This window comes from Triticum dicoccoides, chromosome 7B, assembly GCF_002162155.2.
Source record: "Triticum dicoccoides isolate Atlit2015 ecotype Zavitan chromosome 7B, WEW_v2.0, whole genome shotgun sequence".
In the NCBI taxonomy this organism is placed as follows: domain Eukaryota; kingdom Viridiplantae; phylum Streptophyta; class Magnoliopsida; order Poales; family Poaceae; genus Triticum; species Triticum dicoccoides.
This window is the reverse complement of record NC_041393.1, coordinates 447,772,142-447,777,168: the sequence shown is the minus strand read 5'-3', so window position 1 is coordinate 447,777,168 and position 5,027 is coordinate 447,772,142.

Below are 5,027 nucleotides of genomic sequence, written 5' to 3'. Positions count from 1 at the left end.
TGAAACAACATTCGTTAAAAATGTAATTTACTTTTAACAGTGGCATTGCTTCAATTTTCCGGCGGCATTCTTAGATTAACAACAGCAAAATAGCTGTATGGGACGTGCCAGCACCATGTGCGTCCACACGTATAAATGGGTGATGCAGAGTATGTAGCCAAGCAGCATATATGCGTTGGTCCCATATTTGTTCTCTTTGAACCTTCTTCCTGTGTGAGGGCAGCAAATCTAGTCCTGCACAAACTACCCGACCCCCCAGTTTCTTTCCCTTTTCAACAAAGAGATCGGTTCCTTACAGATGTGTGTACTGGGTTACCCCCTTTTTCCCTTTTCGACCTACAAAGCGGCTGGATAGCCAGTCTATACTACTTTCCGCCCCTCCTTTCCTCATTGAACCATGTCCTAGATTCTTGCTCCAGCCCACCGCACCCTTCTTTCCTCTTTGAACCAAGACTACAGATCGAAAAAGATCCACATGCAGCTAGAGCAACAATGGTTTCAAAGAAACTTATACCTTAGGGTCGTCGGGATGTGGCAAGGCGTGCGGCGGGAGGCCAGATCTGCCCACACTACGTACGGCAACAAGGAAGAAGGGGTCGGTGGCCCTCCCGCACAGGCGCTGGGTGAAAGAGAACAGCGCAGCCGGCAGTGGATTGCCTCCCTCGCCAAAGGCGATAGAGTGAACGCTGCACCTCCTCCCCTTCCCGGTGCGACGGGATACGGACGCCTCCTTCACCAGCTGTGAGGGGGTAGAGAGAGACAAGAGGCCAACACAGTCTTGTTTAGATCTGGTGAAGAGAGGGTGAGAGACTGTGAATATAGCAAACCCTAGCAAATGAATGCCGAGCCTCCAGCGTGTAACATATATTTAGTGCGGCGAGCGGGTGGAGAGTGCAAACCCTAGCGAACAAGTGTTGAGGCTCCCGCTTATATATGTACTACTGTAGCACGGACTGAGCTCCGGTTCCTTCACTGCACCTGCTTCTGGCTGTATGATAGGTGAGCCAGCCACATTTTGGGCCCATCTGTCATAAACCCAAAGGCAGGTGCACTAAGTCAATGAAGCTGCGTCCATATAGTACTCTCGTGTATACGACTAATATATAGGGGAGTGGTTTTCTTATTCTCTCCATAACAATCGTTTTAAATTGTGTAAGTATGAAATGAAACTCTTTATTTAATGTACAGTGAAGAAAACTAGTACTACTTCCGATGAACTAACGATCCACGCCCACGCGTCCTGGTCGCACTTCCTGTCCTTCACGTGTGGTACACTACCCTCCCTTAAGTGAACAACCACACATGCGCCAAATTATCGGAAACGTGTGAGAGTGTGTACAAATAAAGAATTTTAATTTCAATTATCGGAAAGGTTTGAGAGTATTACAAAGTTTAACTTAAGTCAAATCTAATATGCAGAGTAAATAAAAATGGAGGGCTACTACGTCCATCCGGGTTTTTAGTCCACACCATTTTTTAAATCAAAGTTAATAGCTGGACAAATAAAATTACAGGGGAGCTGGAGACAAAGTTGTGAGAAGGCTTAGAAATCAATACAAAACTTATGCCTTAGTACCAACGTCGATCCTTCTTCGAGGAAACATTTGGTTCATAGCCAATTGCGTGATAAAATTGCACCAACATGAAAGACGACTGCCTCTCCAACGCAATCAAGGTGAACTGACGAAGGATATCATCTTTGTGCATAACAAGCAAAGAGCACTGATGGAAGATAGCTTGTTTTTCATTGAAAATCGATCAGCTTCACCAGCCAACACCACCATGAGGCGCAACCATGAGCATCTATAGGTCGTCATGGTGATGCATCATCCATTTGGCATCAAGTTTGGGTGAGGCACCTATGAAGTTCCACAAAACCTCACTATGGTCTGTTTCTTCTCAGTAATCAAGCTCGAGGAAGGAAGAACCACGTGGGAGAGGACAGTGAGGCAGAACAACAATGGCCATCCAATTTTGTGCAGTTCCACTAAAATTGAGGAAGACATGCCCGGGTATGGAGACACGCATCGCTGTTTCCAAAAATATAAAAAAGGGTTAGCAACGACATCTCAATTGTCAATAAGAATTAATGAAAAGTACTCGTACACCAACAAACAGAAGCATCATAATTATATCTTGATGGGAACTAAACTAGGATACCCGAGAAAAAAAGCATTTCTTCATTTAACCGGTGATAGTACTACCACCATATGGACAATGACCGCACAACCACCATGTACTTTTTGTCTAACAACATGTATACCTCCACCGAGGCATAAATCAGGACAACTTTCCGAGTGGCATTTCCTCTATTATAATAGTACTAGTAGGTGATGTTGGACCAGCCGACGAACCCTAGCTACTATGCATGGGGAGCTGGGGAGTAGTCGCATAGAAGAAAACCCGCACGCAGCGACCTGGGGAGCTGGACCAGTACAAGAAGTTATACCTCAGGTGGGCGAGATGTCGTTTAGGCGGGCGGACGGGATCTGCCCACACGATGGTAGCGAACAAGGGCGTGAAGGATCTTCGTCCGCGCCAGCGCCGGCTCCGAGAGGACGGTGCGCTTCGGCTTCCTCCGTCACCGATGGCGACAACGTCAACGCTGCACCTCCTCACCTCCCGCAGCGGATGGGATTCGGCCGGATCTGTGACCACTGGTGAGGAGAGAGATAGAGTGGACACTGTCATCTTATTTTGATATTGAGAGGGTGAGAGAGCGAGATGCGAGAAACTCTATCAAACAAGAGGCTATAATGGAGTAAAAAAATCTCTCCATAGCAGTGGTTTTAAATAGAATACGCGCGTTCCCGGAAAAAAGAAACGAAAACTGGCAGACAATTTTTTAAGGGTCTGTCTAGGACACATCTAGATGTGACATAGTTATGTCACATCTAAGTTGATGTCCACTCTGTTTGTGGTCTTTTTTTTGTCCTAGTTTTTTTGTTTCTTGTTGCTACATTATATACTTGTGGGAGCTTAGATGTGATATCCTTAAATAACATCTAGATGTGAATTAGACAAACTGATTTTCTAATGTACCAAGAAAGAAAACTCGATCAAAAACACGCCCCCGCTTCCAGGTCGCGAGAGTCGTCGCGCACACACATATAGACATAGACATGCATATCCATGTTTACTTAAAATTCCATTTCCATCTCCATCTCCAATCATATTTGTCCAACTAGCAAATTATTTACGTTGTTAATTATATATGCAGCAATATTAACGTACAACATCTCTTGTTTGCGCACGTCCGGACCGCTGCCACGGCCGATCCTGACCAACCCGAACCCTCTTCATCACCCGCGCATGCTTCCCGCCCGAAACGGTCGGTGCCGCATTCATGCCCGGCCAGAGCGGACGCAACCTCTCACTGGCGCCGGCATTGAAGCGGCGCGCCGGCCGAGAGAGCATCGCCCGTGCCGCTTCCGGGTGCACGCGGCTGCTCCACATTCAAAGGTCGCAATAGCCGGCTACAACATGCATGTAAAAAGTTCTTGGGAGTCCGTGCTAAAGCTAGCTGTCCTCCCCCAACTCGTCAATCTCTTCCAGTAGTGCTAGTACTCCATGGTGCGATCCATCGACAAGCAGGTGGGAAAGTTATCGTATACTCGGTTTGTGGTGAGTGGCATGCCGAGCGATCATGTGGGGTCGAGCCGTGGAGGAGGGTGAGACACGAACACGACATACGTGATTTAAACGTTGGTTTTGCTCGATGGCCCGATCCAACGAAACCAAACGTTGGTTTCTCTCCGTTTCCATTTTTTCTCCAGAAAAACGGAAACTTTCCACTCCATTTTCATTCCTATTCCAAGGTTGCCCCATTACAACATTCCATCAAATACAAAGGAAAACTAACACGCATGCTGATGCATCTCAATATTTACTTCACAACTAAAGAAAAAAGTTGTGAGAGCGTGTATGAAAGAAAAACTACTGATGGGGTCACTACGACTTAAACCCTAAACCCTAAACATGATTTAATTTCCTGGCCGGGTAGAACCTGTCGAAGGAAAGACGGATGGCACCCTCAGATCATACGATGCTTTTGTGCAGTTCCACTAAAATCGACCTGAGCATCCCTGATGGCAAAGATATTGAAGAAGTGTGATTAGAATAATAGTACTGGCACTAGTTCATGAGACATAAACTCATCACAAGTAGAAGCCGGTAGAAGTAGAGAAAGATCGACATGGAGATGGAGCTACGGCAGTGGAGCAAGCCGGCTCCAAAAGGAAGATGGACTACCTGGGACGTCGGGCTGTAGCTAGAAGGGCGGTTGGGACACGACATAGGCCCATACCGCGGTGACCCCCGATTGGGACGTACCGACTGTGGGTTTTCTCCCTCGCCGATGTTGATCGCATCTACGCAGAACATTGTTCCCTTCCCCCAGCTGCGGGATCAGGCCCGTCGTTCTATGCTTGTGAAGAGAGCAACCTAAGCAAGCAGGCTTGTAGCTTAGGCTCCTGCTAGTGTATATATACTAGTGGTTTTCTTTTTCTCTCCATATCAACCATTTTATATTGCGTACGTGTCATTCAAGAGTGAAATGATGGTTGCTTCTTTCGACTAACTTACTGTGTGATTTGACTGCTCCTTAGAGTCCCCTACACATACTCCCCCTACGTGTATGCAATAGTCAGACGTACACATGGACGCAAAAACGCGCGCGACTCCCTAATGCATGCATGTCCGAGAACATGACGGAACACACACGGTCACGCTCAAGTGCTCAACCTACACGTGCATGCACACACATACTCAGTCAGGGTGAGCTAGTGACCGTAGAAACACCGGAAAATATATATATATATTGAGCGCAATGAGCGTATTATGGAGTCCACTGACTGTATTTTTACAAATATATAGTGACAGACAGTGTATTTATCTCGTTTGAAATTAAGCCATATTAACCGGAGAGGAGGCAGTATGGACTAGCGTTACTTTGCTGTGTCCCGTCAACTTGCCGAACGAGGAGAAGGTTGCAGGACGGGAGAAGCTTGCGCGTCGTGGCTCGCGGG